Raw genomic sequence first — 25,321 nt, 5'->3', positions numbered from 1 at the left:
TGTAAGAACGGGGACGGCGTCTCTGAAGGTCCATTTATAGAAATGTAAACAAAGACTACCCTAAAGCTTTACCGTTTAAATACAAAACAATAAGTGCAGCTGTACTTTTGGTTAATATGTTCTTTTTTACAGAGGAATTATTTGTTTTATGTCTGAATTAGTTTTGGATCAAGTTGTTCAAGTTCAAAAGGAGCACTGTAAATATATCAAATGTCTGTAGCCAAAATGTGTCATATGTTGTAATAATAATAATAATTCATCAATTTTATATAGTGCTTTTGTATATATCTTTATCCAGTGAAAACATTCTATCCCTGGTGGATTAAAAGAGAGCTGATATCCCTGCAGGAAATAAAGAGACAAAGATAATATAACAAAAGAGGTAATGCAAACAAATCCATTTGTATTATTTAATTCTCTCACCCAATGAGAATCGCTAAGAAAATCGATAAGGAATCGAATTCATAAGCAGTATCGATAAAAAAATCGGAATCGCTAAATTCCCATCCAGTTAGCTACAACCCAGCACTGCCCATTGCAACCCATTAGAGGACTATGTGTAGATGGAAGATTGCTTGTAAATTATGTTGGGGTTCTGCTATATAATCGTAGTTTTAAGTTCCTATTTTTAGGTTTAGGGCTTTGTTCCTAGTGGTTAAGTTAATGCTGTTATACTTTATACGTTTTGCGAATAAGTAGGTTTTGAGTTTAGCCATAAAGGTGGCGAGAGTAGCAGCCTCCCGTACTAATACTGGGAGCTGCTTCCCAAAACGAGAAGCGTAGTAGCTAAACACTTTTAAGGCACATATGTTAAACTCAAGGCCCGCGGGCCAAGTTCGGCCCGCCTGAGCATCCAGTCCGGCCCACAGGAAGATTTTGTTTAAAGTAAAAAAAAATACAGCAAAAATGTGTGCTTTTTCCTTCACGAAAAACATTTTTTTTAAATTTTGGTCTGTCCTATTTGAGGTCAAACTGAGTTGTATGTGGCCCAAAATTAGTTTGACACCCTTTCTGTATTTTTCTGTAATTTTGTGCAACTTTGTTGATCATTTGTGTGTCTTTGGAGCTATTCTGTAATGTGTTTTTGTCCATTTTTTGTTTTTTTTGTTGTTGTTGTTTTTTGTTTTCAAGTAATAGTTGTGTCTCTTTGTTGCCATTTTGTGTTTTATGAGTCATTTTGTTTATTTTTTAAATTTGTTGTTTTTTTTCTGTCAATTTGTGTGTTTTGTGCTTTGTTTTCGGGGCCGCACAAAATTAGACCGAGAGGCCCACATGTGGCCCCCGGGCTTCCAGTTGCCTATGTCTGTCCTAATAAGTGTGATCTTTTTTTTGTCAGTGAATAAAATCTATTTAAAACTACCAAAACTGTTGTTGGTTTGATTTTCTTCTCATATCTCATATCCTTCCACTATGCAAAGAATGATGAGTCCCTTTACTCCAAAATTGCATTCAATTTACCGAACTGTGAAATGAAGGCATGTTTTCAAAGTGATAAAGGTTGCTAAGGTGAACGCAACACATGGCTCTATCTAACTAATTATTTTCCACAGTATAGTTCATTACGTTAGAAAGAGTCGGGTATGTAAAGGCTGTCATCTCAACCTACTTTATTGTCTCAGAGGATCCATGCTCATCCAAAATCTGTGTAGATGTGGCTTCCTTCCAAGTCTGCAACGCAGATGGAGAATGGCTGAGGAGATCTGGGTGTGGTGACGTCTTTGCTTTTGCCTGTGTGTTACTGAGAAGTGCAGTGGTGTCACGCCTTGTAATCTATTCTAAACCCACATATCTGTCAAGTCCACTGTTTTGATCGAGAAACTATCGTATTTTACCCCTCTTTCCCAACATCCTACCTTAGTTGTATTGTTCTGTAAATATCCTGTATTATAATGTAATAATAACTAAAAGATATATAAATGAAAACATTATTTTGCCTCCCCAAACTGAACGCTGTCACTAGCCTCGCAAGAACTGTGTACACACACATGTGGATTCTTTAAGATCTGAAATAAAGGGTAGTAAACCAGGTGAGTCCCTAAATCCTTAGGTGGCGCTGTTTCTCTACCTGCTGTGAGTTATTCACTAACCTTAAATAGTTGCATGTGTAGACGTGGTTGAGACTGCCCTAATTAAATGAACATTTTGCTCATTCCACGTGGGGAGCTGAGTACACAGAAGCACAAAATGAAAAGTTAAATAGGAGGCAGGTGAAATCCTCTGTCTGCTTGACAATAATTCAATAATTTAGAAAACAAATTGAACATGAAAATGCTGTTTATTTACCAAAAAGTTAGGCCTACCATATTCTAATCACCTAATTGTTACCTCCGCCAAGCGCAAAGTGCAGAGAGATAAGATTATGTTGTACCCTCCGTTTATCTGTCGATCTGTCAGTGTGCTAGGAATATAACTTGAAAAGAAATGAACGGATTTGGCTGAAATTTTCAGGAAAATTGATAAATGGGACAAGAAACAGGGGATTACATTTTGGTGATGTTCTGGCTATCAAAATAAAATATATAGATGTATATATATCCCATTCATTTTCCCATCCTCACTGTGGAAAATCTTGTTGATGTCATAGGTCCTCTCAGAGTCAACAACTCAATGTTTACAGGTAGTCAAGGTAACACAGCTCAATGTTGGCAAGTACTCATGGTAACACAGCTCAATGTTGACAGGTAGTCATGGTAATCCAGAGTGTACCATGTTACCATGACCGAGTATGTTCGCTGAGCTTGAGCTGCTTGGCGGACGTCTGCGCTCTCTGAGTGTTTTTCTAGTATTTAGTAAGTGGTTGACAAAGGACGTTTTTAGATTTCTTCTACACCTGTATCCCCTATACGCCAATATAAGGGATGCTAGAACTTGGTTGGGGTGGTGGGACGGCTCGTGGCGGGTGCCAGAAAATGTCCCATATTTTCAAATCCAACACTAGACAGGTATGCATCCATTGCAGCTTTCTTTTTTTTTTTTTTTTTTTTTTTTTTTTAAAGGATTTTTTTGGCTCTAGTGGCCTTTATATGACAGTTGCTTGACAGGAAAGGGGGTCAGAGAGAGCAGGGAATGACACGCAGGAAAGGGTCCCAGGTCGGGAATCGAACCTGGACCCGCTGCAGGTGAGGAACTATAGCCTCTGTACATGGGGCGGGCGCTCTACCCACTGAGCTAAACACCGCCCCTCATTGCAGCTTTCAAAGAAAAGGAGGACGTTTGAAGCTTGTAACCAATCCTCACCCTTGTGTCAGGAGCCTGTAGAGACGAATCAGGTCTCCAATTGATTTCCAAAGCCATAAAAGACCAATATGTACCGAGTAAGAGGAGAGCAACAAAATGAAATAAATAAAAGTATTGGCAGGGTTATCACATGTGTGCTGATCCTGCAGTAATGCTGCTCCCAGCCTCGCCACTTGCACCTCGCTAGTTTTCATATTTGGTCTTGTCGTCAAAGGAGGAAGGTGGATTGCTTATGAAATTCCTTGTGTTTCTATTGCTGGGTTTCTCCCGGTGCAATTATCTCCGCAAAGCACTCGTTCCACCCCCTGTTGGGCGATGGAGAGAGAGCTAAGCTCCAGCCTGTCAGAAAAATCAGCTGCTGGGCTCTTTACTTGCATTGCTAGATACGTTGATGCAATCTCGTTCTTCCAGATTGCCTTAAAATAGATGGTCGATAACTCTTGGGACCTGCTGTTGACTTCAGGTTTTTTCAAGTTTGACCTTGAATTACAAGGGTAAAGAAAAAAGGGACCTTTTACAGAAAGGTGTCAGAAATAGTGGTTGAATGGCAGCACGTATATACAGTATAAAGAGAAAAGTGCTGAATGTCTCAGACATGCATTTATACTTCCCATGGAAGTTCTTACATAATTTTAAGTTGTCATCTGTAATTTTCCATGTTATAATTTAGCACTACAGTGGATTTTTTTTATTTAACTTCCCCTGTGAAGACAAAATTAGAGTGTTCAATCTTTTTGAAGAAAAGTGCATAAAATAGCTAATGCAAATGTGCAAAGGCAGCATTGGGAAGGAGAAAAAAAAAGGAAAAACCCTTTGAAATCATAATGTGAGAGAAGCCTTGTCTCAGATATTAATTTGACTACAAGCACAGATTTACAGAGAACAAAGACAAAGCACGATGTCAGTGTTTGGTGGTAAATTTTCCATCTTCCTGTGAACTAGGAAATAATGATGCCATTATATAGTGTAACCAAACAGTGGAACAGCTTGATAAGTAATAATATCCTCCCTGAGACCTCAGCTGAGAGACTATTTCCATAAAAGAAGCAGAGAGCTGCACCTTTTTAAGGCAGAACAAGATTTCTCTTGTCGAAAAGGCAGCAAGGAGGTGTCGGAGCGCCTCCACCCACCCTCACACGCCCTCTATTGCTAGCTACGCTATTTCCAAGCTGAGGCCTGTTTCCGTTTGCCCGCAGAACCAAGGTATTACTATGCTCCATTCAGCATGCTCCTGTGCGCATGACAGTTCATTTTCTGCATGATCTCCCAAAAGTCGATAGGATCTTGTAAGGACAAATAACAGATATAGCACTGGTTAACTGATGCAGTTTGCAGGGAACCCCATTAATCATGCTCTCCTTTGGGGGGGCGGGGGAGTGAAAGGATGGTCCACCCTGCAAGTCTTCTTGCATTAATAAGACTGCCACATGATCTATGAATGAATTTAGCAGCTGGCAGCAACCAATTACCCATGATGCCACAGTGTTGGGAGCTCAGGTTTGTATCAAATGTGAGAAATCCCAGTCATTTTGATGGTCTGCTCGTTTGTTTATACGCTAGTGCAGTAGTGTTTCTCAAATGGGGGCAAAGTATGCAATGGCACTAGTGGGGGGGGGGGGGGGGGGGGGGAGAAAGAGAAAGAGAGAGAGAGGATCAGTCTTGCTACCATACCAGACGTGAGATGACTGGAAATGATTAATTGCATATTTCAAGAGAATCGTTCACTTTGGTATGAAAAGTATATTCTCAAAAGCCACTATTTTGGAAAAAGGCATTGGCCTCTCAAAAATTAAATATGGTGGTCATATTTCAAGATGGCCACCATTGCTATTCAATGGTTAATATATAACCAAAACATACTTGGATCAGGCCAACCGAGGTGTCAGCGGAAAGGTCTGGTCCTCCCAAGTCCGAATATGTGCATCCTTCCCAGGCAGAGTAAGAACTGCGCCAGATGGCCCCCATATTGAATTTGTGAGTGGCCAACACCTTTTTTTTTTCCAAAATAGTGGCCCTTAGAGAGTATCTGTGCCAAATGTCATGCTTTTGTACCAAAGTGAACATTCTTTTTTTTTTTACTAATCTGCTGCACTAATAGAAATAATAATTGTGACCATCAGCAGGCCTCCCTAAGGAATGGCAAGAAACACTTTATTATAAGGAGGATATACTGTAAAAAGAGAGGGCAGTGTTACACCTACGTAAGGGGGAGGAAACAGGGAGGACAGAGTTAGGGTAGGAATTGTAAAGGGTGGGGAAGAGTTGACTGTTTTAAAGTGAGAGTGAGATGTGATGTAGTAGTGCATATTGTGCTTATTGTGTTGTGAAATCTGTTCAGACAGTCTGGTGACAAGTGTGGAGCTTAAGTATAATGGTGGTGGCCATGAACAGAAGGAAAGAGTGAGTGGTTATACCTAAAACTGGTATTTGGGATCAACGTGTCTAAGGTTAAACCCAGAGTACAAGTTTATCCCACAGCCCAAGGCATGCCAGAGCATCCATGACCAATGTTTGTACAAGAACTGCTTCTGCGAACCCAAGCGCCGCCCCGGGCCTGAAGATGCAGCCAGGCAAGCAGAAAGAGTCGCCTGAAATTTCTGAAAAATTAAAATAGATTTTTTATTTTTTTTAAATTATTGTTCTTTTAAAAAAAATCACACACACACACACAATCTTAAACAACTATTTCTATAATGAATATAATTTTGTGAAATATAAATCTAGTTAAACGAAAATGCAGTAAAAAAAAATTAAAAAAAATCTGAGCTCAAACATGATCATAAAGTAATTCTAGAAAAAAAATGTTTTTGGGGTTGCCAGCAATTCTTGATACCAAAATGGTGTTGAAAAAAAAAAAAAAAAAACCTACACTAAATACAGTCTCTTTCCACTTTTTTTTTACAAAATGAGATTCTTTAAAATACATGTTATCACACGTTCATTCCATCATTATGCTATAGTATTTTTTTTTTTTTAAATTCTAAGCAAAAATGATTGTTAGGACATAGGGGGTAACTTGGATTCAGAAATAAGAGAAAGGGGGTACTTTGAGAACCGCTGTGTTAGTGGATACATGTCATTCTCATCAAATGATATCAGAACTAAATTATTTAAAAGTCGCTGGTTTGAAGCTGTGAATGTTGTCTTTCACATCCTGAAAAGATAGAAAGAAATATTAAATACAGGGACGCCTCACTTCTGTGGTAGAGCGTAATTCTATCAGCTCCTTGTTAAATATCCTGTCATTATCATTTTCCATGAACCACGAACAGCTATAGAGCCGTTCAAACCATTCAAAGACTTCCAAATGGATAAGTTAAATCCCATCTACTGCTATAATGCTTATCGGAGAGTGTGAAAACAGATTAATTTGGTTTCCATTGTTGACTGATTTTGCCTTGTTCAATTCCTTCTGGATGATAAGTGGAGATACAATGAATGCTATTCAGCTCCAGTGTCGTCACGTCAAGACTTCAAGTCACAGCTTCTATAACAGAGGGAATATACAGCTCTGGATTATCCTCAAATGTATCCACATTGTAAAGTAGAAAGTAGCAAATGTGTCAAAAACTGATGATTGGAAAAGTTGGATTGATGTTTTGACGCAGGTAAGACTTCCTCTGCAAAAGCCCCAAAACCTGCTGTGATATATTTCCTCTCCCAACACTGCCAGTGTAGTGACACAAATGGGACCTCTCATATTTGTAGTGTTTTACTGACTCTAGTTATATGAAAACACAGAGAAATGCAACACAGCCGAGAGCCGTGGACCAGCACCAGTAATTGATGTCTTGTGTATTATTTCTGGCCGTAAGGAGGAGGGTCTTTAAAGCGCTGCAGCTTCCTTTATGATGACAAAATCTTGCCTGCAGGATTCTCATTACCAGACAGTTAGAAGTACATGAAAAAAGACATAGGCTGAACAACCTAAATATGTCCTCAATGTGAAAAGCTGGAGTAAACAAAGCATCAGCGCTCAATGACAGTTAAATGACAAACTTCATTAGTGAGACTTATAGTGCAAATGATTTGAGACTGTTGATACATTTATTAGATTAAAGCCACAAATTATTGATTTTGATTGATATTTACATCACTCAACAAAATAGAAAGAGTTTAACATGCAGACCTTTAGTTTCCTTAATACAACCAGCAGTTGTAAAGAGTACTGATAGATCCGACTCAAGTAGAAGTGCTGTTACTTGATTGAGATTGTCCTCAAGTACATGTACAAGTAAGTCATACATAAAATACTCAAGTGTAAGTAAAAAGTAGCTCAATTAAATAGTATTCAAAGTAAAAGTTACTAGTTACTTTCACCACCCACGTTTATCATTGGTAATAAATCTTGCCACGGTTCCCTTACATACAGTAAACATCTCATGCATAAACTCAAAAAAGGAAGAGACCAAATCTCGCACAATTGGAACGTGATTTGTTTTCCACAAACTCATCTGTATAAAATAAAATTATTTTTAAAATAAAATAACACCAATTAATTCAATTCAAAATAATAAAAAAAATTCTCAGGCTCCAAGTATAGCTACATTTATTGTTTTAAGACAACAACAAAAAACGATTTACTCAGTAATGGTTTGGTGTAAAAAATGTAACAAATTACTTCTTTTAAAACGTACTTAAGTACAAGTAAAATTACTGATTGAGAAATATACTCACAAAAGTACAAGTACCCATAAAAGCAACTCAATTACAGTAACATGAGTACCGGGGTTGCCACCCTTTTAGAAAAGAACGTAAGGGTCACCCATGGGACCATGAACACAATCCTTAAAAATAGAAACATTTTGACATAGAACAGTGTTTTCCAAACATTATTGCCCCATTTACCCCATAGCTCATGTTATACATGATTTAGTCCCCAACTGCATTATTTCAGAATGTGGGTCACATGGAGGGGACAGAGAAAGTTCAAATTCTTTCAATCTTCACGGACCTGATTGTTTCAGATCCTTTCAATGCATGCGCGTAGACTACGTCACTTCCTCTACTCGCAATCCTTATGACAGATCTCCTGGGACGTGATATTTGAATTTAAACCAACCATACGACGTTTGTTAAACATTTTAATAGTACACATGTAAATATGTGACCGTTTTGTGGTGTTTTTAATTGTTAATTAAAAAAATACTATGTTTGTCAAATATTTTAATATTACATGTGTAAATATGACTGTTTTGTTGTGTTTTTTTTTTGTTAATTCAAAAAAATACTACGTTTGTCAAATATTTTAGTAGTACACGTGTAAATGAGTGTTTTTAATTGTAATCAACAAAAAAAAAGGAAAAACCATCGCAAGACAATTTATACAAAAACGGACAAAAACACAATACACAACATTGACAATCAAAAACCAAACACAATCAATTATTTTTTTTATGATAAATCAATCGTGTGCAAATGAGCTGTAATGGGTTTTCCAAAATGAAAATTTGAAGAAAGAACACTGCATTATCAGCCCAGCTGGAACATGGCAACACAGCTTTAAATAACAGGTTTATAATAAAGAAAACTGGGTTCAACTTCAGTGAAAAAAACATGGCTGAACTCTATTCAGTGCATGCAGGGAAGCAGATGTTCTGTTAAAGGTGCTGCTCACATCTGACTTTAGTCTAGACTTGTTTGAGGGGTCCATTAATTCATTTTTGGCTGCTTTATTATCCAAGTTCACAGTTCAACGCTGGTCATGGGCCATTCATAAATGTGCTCAGTCTGGTCCGGCTTAATAGCAACCTGAGTAAACCTCAGTTACCTGTAATCAATTCTAATCAATTTACGATTGAAAATTAAAAAAAAAAAAAAAAAAAAAAAAGAATAACTTTGACAAATATATTTGTCAAAGTTTATAGGCCTTTATAGAAATTTCCATAAATCTTTATGCCATGGTTTCTGGTTGGTAGGGGGTCATTACACCTAAATGTATTTTACCTTTATTTTGAAGGTAGAGGCTTTGGTCTAATAGGGATTAATTGAAAAAGTATTATGATATACCTGTATCATGATTATAGTATATGAAAAATATGTGGTTACAATGGGAGTCAATGGGGCATATTTGGTCACAAGGTTACTGTGTATGTATGTGTAGTATGATGCATAGCTCCTTTTTTATGCACTTCTAATACACAGCACTTTGAAACTAAGCAAATAAAAATGAAAAAAAACAAGTGGCAAAATTTCATACAACTAGCCTTAAAAATGACCAGAATATTGATGGGCAAACTAATGAAAACACCCAAAATATCACTTTTGCTCACAAAGATGCTCCGAGGGTTAAGGGTGGGGTGAGTTGGGGCCCCCAGGATCCAAACTTGCTTAGGGCCTCAATTTGGTCAGGGGTGCCTCTGACTACTAGTAGGCCTACTACTAGTGAGATTATGAGCGTACTAGTAGAACCAGTAGGCTCAAAAAAAAATGTATTTGTGTTTTTGGAGCACTCCAAATTTGTGAACTTGGCAGATATCTCTTATATCAAGTTAATGTTTAACCAACTTTCCATGACACCACAATACTATGTCCAATTTCTCAAATCTCTGTTTTTATTTGATGTAAATGCAATGTTTACACTTGATATTCAGCTAATTGTATCTGCTCTACTGACACGAGAGCAGCTCCTGCCTCATGAACAACAACTCACTGGAGTGCTTGGCTAGCAGAATGTAGAGCCATCAACAGAGTTCATCAAAATGCCATTAGCATTGTTTGATACTACAACAAGACTGAGCAGTGAGTCACTTGCCATTAACAAAAGCCTTACGATAGTAACGGACTTTGATCGTCCTCAGGGGAATGTTGATCATTACAGCAGGAAAGAACGGAAACTGACAGAAAACATGCAGGAGGAACGTAGATCCAATGTTGGCGTTGTAATACGAGTCTGCAGTGATCGACCACGGCAGATCAGTGGTTTTCGATCTTTCTTCCACTAATTCACAGAGCACACTATGCCAACATGACATGCAAATGTTCCTTTTTACAACCGGTACAGAAAATGACTGCTGATTTTTTAAAACGTCTCTAGCGTGCATAAAAATGCAGCACTATATCATTATTGGGTTAGAACTGAAAGGCAGCTGTGATGAGCATGTAAGTGCAGCACTTAGCCACAATTTGGTGCTACTTGATCTTTACTTTAGCCCTTTTATTTCATTTCAAACTACAGAAAACCTTTTTTTTTTCATGATGAGATTGACACGTGACTTATAGGTTTTGCTTCTTTATGGAAAAGGAGAGGGCATTTAATATGTCAAGTTCCTGAAAACTCAGAGAACGCCATAATGAGACAAAGCTTTGGCAGGTCAGAGATAACAGGAGAGGCGAGATGATAAAAGGGTAACTGTGGTCTTGGGTATTCTTAAATCCCTGGTCTTTTTCGCCTACATGATGGCTTTCGGTATATTTTTCTCTTGTAAATCCCCATGTATAACGAGCACCACGTGGAGGAGAGTTTTCTGCTGCCAACACATCACTTTAAAGTAAATTAAGCTGCAGAATAATTTTAAAATGTCCTGAGCTGCTGCATGGATGGGAAAGATGCCCAGAGGGAAGAAAGCAAACCTCAACGTCACCTACAGATGAATAAACATTGATTTTAAAATTAGAAATAATCATATTTGAATGTTTTTGCATAAATGTATCCTAAAGCCAGCATGTGCAGTTAAAAAGGCAGGAGTCCAGACTTCTTGGCTGTAATCTAATCTCTGTGTTCTACTTAAACCTACTCTGTGTCCTGTATGGCATGTGGGCTCACATAAACCGCTGCACTTCGCCACTGTACTGTTCACTCTTAAATATTTGCTGTATCTTCTCTGTCAGACTCATTTTCCTTTAAGGCATGGCTCATCATGGAGCCAACCCTCGTCTTAGCAGTAAATTTTTATGACTCCGTTAACCACACATAATGTCCTCCAATGTCCTCCAATCATCCCCCTCCATCCCAGTGCTCCCCACTCCATGCCCACATCTCATCCTTTCCAGTTTCCTGTGCCCTCAGAATGCTGGGTGATAAGTATAATGGAAAGTGACTGGCTCAGCTGCTTGTGCAGCTCCGGTTACAGAGACAGAGAGATGTATTGTCATGATATGCCACTGCACACAAGACAGACTCACAGAAACACACACATGCATATGGTGTGCCGAATGTAATACCTCTGTCACTGTTCCATAGCCGACATATGAACATTTAGCTCACTTTCCTAAAATAAATTGAAATGTATATGTTAAATCTAACTGTAAATGTTAAATCTATATGTAAATGTTAAGTACAAATATTAAATCTAAATGTTTAATCTAAATCTAAAATCTAAATCTAATTGTTGAATCTAAATCTTAATGTTAAATCTTAATGTTGAATCTAAATCTTAATGTTAAATCTTAATGTTAAATCTAAATTGGTCACCAAGTGTAAAGCTAAATGTTTATAAATGTATCTTTACCTAAACCTTTACTCTAGCTTTGCACTAACAAAGATTTAACTTTTAGATTTAGATATACGTTTAACATTAACATTTAACATTTACATTTATTTTTCATATGTGCACATATTTAACAATGACATAAAACGTGCTGTTTTATATGAATTTCTGTCTCAAATGAAAGAAAAATTTCCTAAATGTGAGCAAAGTTCCTCTCTCCTCACTAACTGAGCTGCAGTTGGTGGTGTGGGTGGAGCCTCGTGATTGACGGGCTCTGACCTACCCACATCATTTATAAACGTTTAGCTTTACACTTGCCGGCAGATTTAACATTTAGATTTCATATTTAGATATAAATTTAACATTTAGATTGAACATTTAGATTTAACATTTACATTTATATTTATTTTTCGTCTGTGCACATTTTTAACAATGATATAGAACATGCTGTTTTATATGAATTTCTGTCTCAAATGAAAGAAAATTTAGCTAAATGTGAGGAGAGTGAGCTAAATGTTCAAAATTTGTCAACCATGAAAAGCGACCAGGTTTTTATATTGAGCACCCCTTACAAGCATGCATACAAAGATGGAGTCGCGTTTTCGGTGCCATTTTGTTGTTAAAACAATGTAAATGAGATTGTCTGCAGCAGAGGACAGCATGAGATCATTCATGCAGCATTTCAGGCTCTGGATCTCTCCAGGAACACAAACTAACAGTCCTTGTGTTGTCTTACCATGCTAGTTAGCATTTTCATTTTCACACAACAAACATGTGCACATGTTTCCATATGTGTATACACCAAGATCTGCGTGAAAAACCTTTAGGTGTCTGCATGTAAATTGCATGTTTACATATTCACAATGATTACCTGGTGCTCACACCAGTGCAAACCTCCCACACTCCACCATCAAACATCATTAGCCATGAGCAGCATGAGAAAAAAAGCCCAATGCATGACTTGTTTACAAAGTGAAGTAGCTGGATTGTGGACACTAGATTAAAATTGACTGTAAGGCTAGCAAACCATTACTGAGATAGTAACCTATTTTGTTCTTCACTGAATAGGAAAGGTGGCATTTAAGTACTGATATATCCTACTCAAGTAGAAGTACAACTGTTATTTGATTAAAATTGTACTCAAGTACAAGTACACATAAGTCAAAATAAAAAAGTCAAATAAAATACTGACGTACAAGTAAAGAGTAGCTCAATGTAATAGTAGTAGTTACTAGTTACTTTCACACCCCACATTTATTTCTGGTAATAAATCTTTGCCACAGTTCCCTTGCATACAGTAAACATCTCATGTATAAATTTAAAACACCAATGAATTCAACTTAAAATTTAAAAAAATATATATATAAGTATAGCTACATTTATGAAATCTAAAACTGAGAAAATAACAATTGCCGTTTTGTCACAGTGAATTACATTTAATCTGGTTCGTCGGCTATGATTTGATTATTGTCTGGTCATTTAATTTTTTGTAGTTTCACAATATCTGTTGATCGTTTTAAAACCATAAATTATTATTTACTCAGTAACGGTTGGGTCTAGAAATGTAACAAATTACTTCTTTTAAAATCCATGTAAAGCAGAAATACATTTGTGTCATGAGTTTGTCACACCACAGAAACATGTGTCATTGACCACTGAGCCAAATTTGAAAGAAGAAAAAAATCGCTAAGTATATAAAATTAGTTCTTAAAATCATGGATGCCGCCTTTGTGTACTAACCCTAACCCTATGGGAGAGAGCAGTGTGAAAGCAGCTTCAGCGTCGATACTGGTTCTCCCATTGGTTTTCCAAAAGTGCTCAGATTGGGCCAAACAAGGTGTCAACGGAAAGGTCTGCTCCATCCAAGATATGTGCATCCCTCCTGGGTAGTGCAAAAAAAGTGCTAATTTCATAGAAAATGTGGCACCAGCAGATACGATTTACTCCCCTGAGTCCGAATATGTGATTTGTTGGTTTGCTTCAGCAGCAGGGTCGGGTATATGCTAATGATGGCTCCGTTACATAACGCGGTATGATTTCTAACCCCCCATTAAATCCTGAACACAGAAATTTGAAATTTGGTTATCAGTTTTCTTTACAGTTTTCCCAAATTCATTCAAAATTGATTCATTGATATATAATAATTTTCTGCTTTTAACATATTACTATTAGTTTCATGTCACAGATGTTAGTTCAACCTCAGGTGTGTAGTATAAGTTTTCAGTGAAATGGTCCCAAACATTTCAGACTTTAGGTTGGTTCTTCTTCTGTTGTGCAATTTGTCTTCACATTGTAAATAGTGAAGTGACACTGCAGCAACATTATCAATTATGTTACTAATTATTTTTGCATTATTGTATATGTTACACATATTGTGGTTGGTGCCAATCTCGACCAAGTCTATATATTTAATTCTATTTTTTCTTTTGCCACCCCTGACAAGAATCTCGAACTCCATCTGTAAAAAAGAGGGGAATTACATACAGACCTTGTATTGATCAGGAGAGGAACAGCGTCTTGTTGCCAGGCGTTGTTCAAACATACACCTGTTCAGAAATGGCTCTTTGAGACAAAGCTCACAGGGAATATCCTTTGTTTAATGCTCAGTGCAAAACGACGCATTGCTGAAAGAATGAGGCTGTATTCGTCTCCAGGTGGAACCAGTACTTAATATTTGTCACTGGCCCAGCCGCATATCCTCAGGCTCAATTACTCAACAAACTCACCTTTGGAGAAATGGGCCCTGCACCACATTTAAAGGTACCGTCTACCATCTGTGCCAGTCGTAACCCTGGCAGGGGACGATTGGAACAGGTTGCACTGATTTGGCAGGAGGAGATGACGGTGTTGATACAGACTTGGTGGCTATGGTTTCCTTTGAGGGAGATCTAAATCAGTGACACAGCGTGGTGAACAGGAAGTGGTTGAGCCTTTAAAAAGATAGAGTTTCTAATTCAGTCCATTCCAGATCAGTAGGTGGGTCAGCGTCCTCGGGGAGGAATGACCTTCTATCATCTTCTGCTCTCTGGGTCACTGAAGAAATGTCGTCTGTATTGATTTAGAGCGGTGTTTCTCAAATGGGGGTACGCAATGGCACTACTTGAGAGAAAGTGGAAAATTAACAAATAAAGTGTCAGTCTTGGTCCCACCCCAGGCGTGAGATGACCAACAATGATAAAAACTATAGAAATAAACCTATTCAGGAGCCACTGAATCAGTGTTTTTCAACCTTGGGGTCAGCACCACATGTGGGGTCGCCTGAAATTTCTGAAAAATGTTCTGAAATTCTGTAATATATATATATATATATTTTTTTTTTTTTTTACTTAAAACAATGAACAATCTTTTATACTTTCACTTTGTGAAATATAAATCTAGTGAAAGTAAAAACATGATCAAAAACTAATTTAAAAGCAAAAAAAAATGTCTTTAGGGTCGCCAGAAATTCTTGATATCGAAAAAGGTTCAGAACCACTCACTAAACACTGTTTCTTTCCACTTATTTACAAAATAATATTATTTAAATTTTGTGTCACCACTCCTTCATTCCAGCATTATGATGTATAGTTGGTTTTAAATAGTTTTCTGAGCAAGATGCTGTAGTCGGACAAAGGGGATACTTGAATTTAGAAACAAGAGAAAGGGAGTATTTGAGCCAAAAAAGTTTGAGAACCACTGATTTAGAAGAAAGTGTGAATTATTATCCTTGTTTCAAGTATCTTGTTGAGAAAGTAGTTAAAATATTAAGCAGAAAGTAACTTTCAGGTCTGATATATTATGGGTTTTTTTTAGTACCCACATGTTTATTGTGAGCCGATCAAATGCAAACCTTAAACATAATTAGAAAATCAATGTGTGATGAAGTCCCACTTTACCACTCTGATACATTGCTGCCCTCTTGTGTTTGTAATCACGTGCAAACGTTGATCAGCAGTGAAGGCGTTGACTTACTCACTCTCTCCATCCATCATTTTCTTTTTCCTGATTATCATGATCAGCATGCTAATGCAACGCTCAACTTACTCAGAGCACAAATATGCCATACCCAGGGGTGTCAAACTCATTTTAGTTCAGGGGCCAAAAATAGAGCAGTTTGATCTCAAGAGGGCCACAGATTTTATGCTGGAAAACGAGCATGAAGGCACTCAATTTTAATGTTAGACTGTTGAGAAAAACTCAAAATTCTTACAAAATCTTTTAAATTCCTTCAAATTTTTATGTAACATTTCCCTTAATTTTATAGAAATTGGTCACAAAATCTAGTCAATTTAAAGTGAAGACCCTGTTGGGACTTATATTTGTCACTTGTCGGTGAAAATCAACAACACAAAAGTGGAAACCAGGGGAGTCAAATTTACCATTTCAGCATTTTTGTGCCCCATAGTTTGCACTTCTACATTTACTTAAAGGAGACATATCATGTTTTTAAATCCTTCCTTTTTACATATAAATCATACAGTTGTGATCTATATAAAGCGGAACTGCAATGCTTGGGTCTGAATTCCTCATTATTATTGCTCCACAGGCCCCTTTTCTACCCCTTTTCTGACGTGCTTCTGAGAGCAACTCGTTTTGGTGCGGTCTCTTTAAATGCAAATGAGACACTTCATACCCCGCCCCCTCTCCAGGTTGCAGAGGTGACACTCGGTTCAACTCCACCCTGTTTGGCCATTTTTGTAGTTTGATAGAAGAGATACGATTATGTAGCGGGGAAGAAACTTTCTATTCACACGTTATTTACAAAATGTCAACAACGAAAGACTTGTCCATCCAGCTTTACATGTTCGAGCCAGAGTCGGACCCGGCGGAGCGAGATGAAAATGAAGATGAACCTGCAGAACAACGTCTTCATATGGATGTTAACAAGTGAGCTAACACAAGCGCCGAGCTAACACTAGCACCAAGCTAACGTCACGAAATGCATTTTAATAGTCTTTTCGGAGGCAAAAACGGCAAAATGAAATGACTAATGAAAAATTTAGACTTAAATTAAATCACGTAGGGCATATCATCAAGGATCTAAAACGAGCACACAGCGCTAACATATGAAGGCGGTGCAACTGCTAATGCTAACAAAACAATGACAGGGAAGTCTAATCATCACACTTTTTAGCGTTATTTACAGCTTACCGAAGTGCTCTGTTCGTCGTCTCCAAAGATAGAAGGAATTGAACCATCAATCAGACAAAGTCTTTCAGCAAATCCTTCTTTATACTGGTGGAGGTTGCCGAAGCAGTCATCCTTGAAGTGCTTCGCGCACACAAAAATGACCTTACCCACAGATGTGTGTATGGGTTACATCCAACAACTGTACATTTTGACTTATCCTCTCGTAACTTCGGCATCCTTGAGCTTGGACTACAAAATAAAAGCGAGAAATAAAAATGGCGGATTGCTCGAAGTGTTGGGCCTGGAGTCGATGTACTAATTTGGCAGTTCCGCTGCAAATACTATGACGTTATTGTTCAAAAAACGTAATAGAGAATAGAAAAATCGAAACAGATTGAAAAATATGACAGACATATAAAGATATCAACGGAGCACCTGAAGAGACTAATTTGTACTTTAATTTGGATTTAACATATGTCCCCTTTAAAATACTAAATATACTAAATATGTAAGACACTGACAATATCCAAGCAATAATTGACAGATATCAGTCCCAACAGGATCTTCACTTTAAAATCAATAGATTTGTGATAAATTTGAATTTAATTAAGGAAAATGTGTAATAATTTGAGAGAAATTTAAAAAAAATGTTGCAAGAATTTTGACACGTGCCATGGACAGTTTGCCAGTTCTCCACACCAATGCACTGCTATTTTTAGTTGCTATTGAAACATTTGATTTTATTTTTATTTTTATTTTAAAGAAAAATGAGACAAAAATATGTAAAAACAATGAAAAATTTATAGAAATTAGTTTGATGAGAACCCAGGAAGAATAGTGACAGATTTCAGATGCTAATGGGGATCTTAATAAAATTAAATAAAATTAAATCAAAGTTTGAAAAAGTGTCTGAAGAAAAATACATTGTTATTAACCTATAATGTGTTACAATATTACTGTTAATTCCTATAATGATGGATCAGTCAACTGCACCAATAAGAGTATAAATTATAACATATACATCATCAACTTACAATAAATATAAAACCAATTACTAAGTAGGAAACATTTAAGTTTCAACATGCAACCCCTTGTTTCTCCTCATTTACGCCATTGGTAAATTTCATTACATTTCATAGAAAATTATAATGTTATTTTATATATATATATATATATATACAGTGTATATATATAATAGCTTATAACAAACAACTTTTAACTGTTTGTATAACATGTAACATTTGTAAAAGGTAACAATTATGTCATATTTTACTAAAATCCACCTTGCGTTTTAAAAACATTATATAACATACCACAACCAATACACCAAATCTGCAGCACTTAAAACATTGGTCCCAATGTTTTAGTGAAAATCTGAATTTAAAGATGGTAATTTAATACTAAAACTTTATAACATGCAGCAGTATTTAACTCTACTAAGTGCTATCTACATCTGTCCTATATATTTAACTTTGTGAGCTTGAATCCTGGAAAGTAAATCAGATTTCAGATGGAGCTCATTGGTGACTAGAGCACCTGAGGACAGGGTTGGGGTCGATTATAATTGTTATCACGTAATTAATTAAAATAATAATATTTAATTAAATAATTTTTTTGTTTTTTTTTTTTTAATATGGATGATGCAGTTTTACAGAGTCACTGTGAATGTAACTGATGTTTTGCACAAAGAGTTTATAGTTCTTGCTAAATTCCAACTATTGTCCCTTGTTGGGCTTTTACATAGGATATTATAATAAATGTACTAAAATATAATTGTAAAGATGCTAAAACAACATTGTACACACATAAAACTGCATACAATCATCACAATGCTATATGAATAAAAGTTAGTCAAATTGTAATTGAACTTTAGTAATTGAGAGCATACGACTTTAATATCAAACATAAATGGTTGATTTCGAAAGCATTTTTGGGGTTTAGTCATGTTTTTTGTAAGATACAAAAAACACACACAGAAAAAAGGTTCATTTATAAAGCACATTTCCAATCAGGCATCTATTGAGACACTTTCTGTAACTTCTATAATAGATTCAGCTGAACTAGATTGCATTCCTCTCTCCAATGAAGACATCAGTCCTTCAGCTACTCTTGTGACCTTGTGGACACTGTGACAGCAGTGAGCCCTTACGGAGGCTTAGTGTGTCCATAAATCTCCTTTAGTCTGCCACAATGGCTTCTGTTTTTCTTTTCTACCCTCAGGATTGTGCTGAGGCTGCTGGGACCCTGTGACAAAGATGAAAAGGTCCACATTTCAAACCCCCCTCCCCAAAACGTCAAAGCACAACAGCAAAAAATAATAAAAAAAATAAGCACTCTGCTTCCACACTTGAGCTTCACTTCTATTCATCTATAGGAAAGCACTGACAGGGGACGGCAAAGAAGACGTAGACGCTTAATCTGTTGCACAACAACGTATACAGTCGAGGACATTTCTCTTGGAAGAACTCAGTAGTCAGACACGAGAAGCCGTAAATGTCTTGCAACAATATTTCACCTTGAGAATCTGCACTTTCTGACACTTATTTTTCATCTAAATAGCTATACACTTGAAGTCAGATGAAAATGTGCACGTCACTGCTGCAGTCGATGCCTGGAGGAAGGTCTGATGTTTTGTTACAACGTCAGGAATTATATATATCGACTTATCATCAAACATTTGTGTGATAAATATCTGTCTGTTGGAAATAACGTATTACAGTCCCTAGAGGTGATCTCGCGTTACTGTAATTCAGTTGCTTTTATGGGTACTTGTACTTTTTTGAGTATTTTTCCAAATCAGTAATTTCACTTGTACATTTTAAAAGAACCATTACTGAGTAAATTATTATTATTACTATTAATATTATATTTGTTTTAAAATGATCAACAGACATTGTGAAACTACAAAAAATCATTGGCGACCAATCAGATTAAATGTAATACACTGCGCCAAAACAGCATTGAATGTTGGTTATTTTCTGTTTTAGAGTTTATAAATGTAGCTACACTTAGAGTCTGAGAATATTTATTCATTTTTTAATTGTATTCATTGGTGGTTTTTTATTAAAACATTTTTACTGTATGCAAGGGAACCGTCGCAAGATTTATTACCAAAAATATTTTTGTGGCAGGTGAAAGTAACTCATAACTTTTACTTTGAGTATTATTTAACTGAGCTACCTTTTTACTTGTACTTAAGTATTTTATGTATGACTTGTACTTGTACCTCAGTACAATTTCAATTAAGTAACAGTCTACTTACTGTAAGTAGGAGATATCAGTACTCTTTACACCTCTGCCTGTTAGTAAATGCACATATTGAAGCTCTAATGTTAGGTTGAGTTTTCAGATAGAAGTAAAGCTAACCATTTATGTTTGTGTGAAAGCCAGAAGCAAAGTCGTTTCTGAAATTTTGTTCTTCAGAGCTTTTCTTTATAGAGCTTCAAAAACACGTAATAGTCAGGCCAGTTATTACATTCAGGTGTGTCTCATAAAAACAAAGATTCACCACTCACTTTTTACAGGGGGATTCATTGTTGAAAATGTATTGGTCTGGTTAGATTGATTGAATGTTGATCAAGCCAATCACAGCCAGTCATTTGACAAAGCTGCCATTCTGAGAAGGTAAAAAAAGAGTTAATAGTGATGAGTAAAGTGCCAAAAAATGAGTAACAGATGGCAAAAATGAGTCCAGTAGTGGCCAAAATGTGCCAAGAAAAGAAAGGAATGAAAACTGACTAAAATGGGCCAAAAATAGTCAAGAAAGGAAAAAATAAAAATAAACTGACAAAAAAGAGGAAACAGGTGGTATGTAATGGCAAAAGGTCGCTTATATAAGCAAAATGTGGCAAACAATAGTGAACAAGGGAAAAAATGTAGGGAAAAAAGCATTTAATAAAATAAATGGTTGAAGAATCGACAAAAATTGGATAAAAATGTCAAAAAGAACTTGCAAAAATGGATAAAAATTGTAGAAAAGTTATATTTATTGGTAAAAAGAAGCTAAAATCTGAAAAAACTGAAAAGTGTCATTTTTTGGGGGGAGAAGAAAGGCAAAAATGGGACAAAGGAAGATGCGAAATGGCCAGAGAAAAAATTAAAAAGGGGTTAAAACATTTCCCCTTTTAAGGTTTTCTTGGTGAATAATAATAAAAATTAAGACATAAAGATTCACATGTTGAGTATCACTGACTTAGTAGTCGACAGTTAACCTAGTTTTAATCAGTATTTAGTGTTTTTTCTCGTTTTAAGTTGACACGTTTTCCCTATACATTATTTTGTGACCTACTTCTACTCTTCGTTATAAGCAAGCAGCAAAACTATCTTGTTTTCTCTTTTTCTCAAAAATGCAAAGTTCTGCAGCTGCTGTTACATTATGTCAGTTCAAAAGTTCAGTTGAGGATTAAAAAACAGCTCATGACTGTCTCTGGGCCAAAACTCTGCAAGAAGTATCACAACTGATTTAATCACGAGTTGTAAAACTGACTCAAAAAAAGTGACTAATGCATTAATTGCTCAAATCATTCTTGCGAGTTGAAGTGACACAGCCGAGGTCTGTATGTCTAATGAAGTGAATGTCACATTAAATCTGATTCGAATGTTAATTCAAAAGATCAAAATGCATCAAAGCGAGACAAATCGCTAAAGGTCAAGGTATTAGTCACTCAACTATTTGTCATATTGGATTACAGGGAACTAAGGCTGAGTCTGAAGCCTCGGTGCTGTGGGAATACAATGCACGGCTGAGGTTAATAAATATATAGTGTCACCATGAGGCGCTTATCTGCCTCGGTAAACCTCTCAGTGACTTGTCCTATCTGCTGCTGGCAGAGTTACAAGTGTGACTTCCTTTCATGCCGCTTCATTCTGCCTCAGTGTTTGGACCGTCTCCTCTAACACCTGGACTTTTTCATGCAGGTAAACTTGATCATCTTTCAGTCTGATCGCTACAGTGGCTAAAGCAGAGCGACAGGCAGAATACAGCACTGTGTAAAAGATTACAGACAAAAGGCTTCTGAGAGTTGAAAGGCATCTATTACAACCTCTGTCAAATAAAAGATATAGAACAGACACTGCAGACAGAAGCACACTGAATACACATTTCACAACTCCAGTTATAAGAGAGCAATATACAAGGAAGTCATAGAGTAAATATTTAAGAGAAATTCACTGGAGACACTTGATATAAGTCTCACTATCGTCATCTTTCTACTCCTTTAATTAACATCACATTTCATGTTAAATCATCGTTGAGAATCCCTGTAGAGGCTTGTCCTTTTGGAGTGGACTTTGTATTTTTTGGTTGAACTTGTGTCCGTTTTCAACCAAAAAAGTATAGAGGTTAGAGGAACTTAGGACACTAAAAGTGCAGGTCATAATGAGGGTGAGAATTAATGGCTATGTTCGAATTGTCACACTCATGTACTACTACTAAGTCTGACGTCAAAATGAGTATGTAGTAAGAATGTGCGATACATCGTCGTTCACGATATATCGTCAAAAACATTCTCACCGGTAAGAATATGTCATCCCACGATAGAAACGATAAATGCCCATGTCGGAAATTAGTGAGGGCCATGGGCCATTTGTCCCTCAATTTAGCCAAGAACGGCCCTAAAAACCTTGTTCCAGGGGCCAAAATTGCCCGCAAGTTTGTTGTCAACAGCGTATTATTCTCTGGAGCGGGGCGCTGTTCGTGGCAGCCACCGTGGTGTGCACCACCGCCGCTCCCGCCCATCAGCCATCAAACACCAAACACAAGTGGCGACCGTGGCTCAGGTGGTGGAGGGTCGTCTTCTAATCGAGAGGTTGGGGGTTCGATCCCAGTACCTGACTATGTGTTGAAGTGTCCTTGGGCAAGACACTGAACCCTAAGTTGCTCCCAGTGGTCGACTAGCGCCTTGCATGGCAGTCCTGTCCCATTGGTGTGTGAATGTGAGAGTGAATGGGTGAATGAGCTGTTATGTAAAGCGCTTTGAGACTGCTTCAGTGTGGGGATAAAGCGCTATATAAATCAAGTCCATTTACCATTTACCTGAATCTGCCGTGCTGTGATACAACACAGACCGCTACTTGGTTAAAACCAGACAACCATCCAACAAAGTAAACCAATCCAAGTTCCTCCGTGAGATCCAACCAAAGTTCCACAAACACGGGTACAGAGATGAACCCGCAGCAACGATTATGAACTGCAAACAAAAGCTAAATATGCTAAGCTGACACACTGTCACGCACACTGGGCTAAGAGCTGATGCTAACCACTCCATATAAGGAATAGACCAATAAAAAAGAACACGTCTTATTGTCATAAAGCCACAGAGAGCCACCGATTTGTTTATGGTCAGATTTAACACTTGTATGGAAGGATAAAAGCTAAACATGTTACACGTTGTGTGAAATAAATGTTAGCATAAACACTAATGTCATTATTCATCTGTCCCAATTTCACGTGTTCACAGACAAAGCTGGTCCCATTAGACTAATGTAACTATTGAAATTATTACACCTAAATATCCTGAATGATTAAATCATCAGCTTGATCTGGTTTAATTATAGGAAATCAGAAACATATATTTATCAAAAATAACTTTATGTAACTCATTATAAAATAAATGAAACAAGATTCAGCAACAGTAAAAACACCAATGGAATTATTTTTGCTTTTCATGTGCTTTTTTTTAGAAAATAATTTCATTTTAGGTGAGGAAATAAATTAATTACATACAATAACACTAATAGTGATCTACATGCACTAATATATTTCATAAAATATAAGCTCATGAACTCTTTGACTCAGCAGCTATTTGTGTTTGTAAGAAACATGTTTACACTTTAAGTTGGAAATTGTTTTATTTATTTATAGTTTTTTTTTTTTTTTTTTTTTTTTTTAATCGTGATGTTTATCATTATTGTGATAAATACCAGAAATTATTGGGATAATTATTTTAGTCCATATCGCCCATCCCTAGTATGCCGTGCGTTCACATTGGATAGTATGAAAAGATTAAATACATTACGTTTAATCTGAGTGGTCGGCTATAATGTGATGCATTTGATTGTCTGGTCCATTGATCATTTTAAAACAAAAAAAATAATTATTTGTTGGTAACAAAGCCTGTTAATATAGATTGGGAGACTTGGATGCTTTAGTTTCACAGGTTAAAACCACAAAGTGCTGTACAAACATTCCAGTATCATCCCGTCCAAAGGAAACATGGAAAGACAGTCACAAATAACATGGGAGACAAGAACGGAAGAACTGTGGGTCGCCATGGGCATTGGAGGCGCCCCGAATTTAGATGAAAAATGAGAAAAACATAAGGAGAGGTGAGGGGAAAAGGCAAGTTTTGAACTGAATTCCTTATTGGAGAGTAAAGTACTAAACAAGGAAAAAAAACGCTCGGCATACATGCATTAAGCAAAAACACAGTAAAGAAAACACAGTCACAAAAAACATTGCACATGGGCAGGTGGGGGTGGGTGGTGGATCCAAGAATTCATTGTGTATCTGGAAAGAACATGACTCCCCCAGCCAAAGCCTTGCACAAGCCATGAGCGCACTGCTATACCATTGTTCCTGTGGGAGGTTCTCCTTCTACTGCTCTGAGCATGTCGGACCCAGAGCCGTATAGAGAGAGAGTTGCGACAACGGAAGTCCATAATGCTTGACCGTCACGTGATTCATGTAAGACTGAATTTGTTTCTGGAAGTTAGTGGTGGGCCATTCGAATCCATTGATTCTTAGTGACATATCTGGGATTTCCGGTTATTTGTCATCAATAACTGCATTGACTAATAATATTTATACAGTACACCGTCATATGTATGTGTATATACAATATGTATTTATGTAGTTTATAAGTAGTTTTTTTTTTCCTAACGTAAATTCGTATTAATAATTAGCGTAAACAGCTTACCTGCTTTTTTTGACATAGTTAAGGCCAACATTAATTTGGTTTAAGAAATGTGTTAATAAGTATTGTATACATAGTGTATTGCTTTGAGTTTTCTTTACATGCAGTTTGCTGTGCTGTATGGATATGCTCCACTCGTTCCGAAAAAGGAGTGAAAATACATAATGTATAATGATAATTACGCTTCCCAACCGAACCAGAGAGGAGAAAGAAATGGCTAGCCAAAGTCAGCAGGAGAGATCTAAAAATGAAAAAAAATCAGGATTATAACAATAAAAAAATGTGAGGCGATTGTATTCAAACACTTACTTTGCACTTTTTCCATAAGTAACACAATTGAAAAGCTTATTGTTTGATTAAAAAAAAGAAGATATGTAGCCTATGTGGGTAGATAAAACTGTGTGAAGTAAACGCTGTGTATCTGTTAATGATCCCTGAATTTTCTAAGAAGAATTTGGAATTTTTTTTATGTTTCTTTTGAACATGAAAACAACAGCAGTGTATCTCACAATGAAAAAACATGATAATGATGATAGTAATAAAAACTGAAAATATAAAAAACGAAAATAAAAAATTGCTAGTTTAGCATGGGATAATCCCCTAACATGCCTTAATGCACACGTTAATGGGTTT

The sequence above is a fragment of the Gouania willdenowi genome, chromosome 10 (assembly GCF_900634775.1).
Source record: "Gouania willdenowi chromosome 10, fGouWil2.1, whole genome shotgun sequence".
In the NCBI taxonomy this organism is placed as follows: Eukaryota; Metazoa; Chordata; class Actinopteri; order Blenniiformes; family Gobiesocidae; genus Gouania; species Gouania willdenowi.
The sequence above is the reverse complement of the archived record's forward strand: the minus strand, read 5'-3'. Positions refer to the sequence as shown.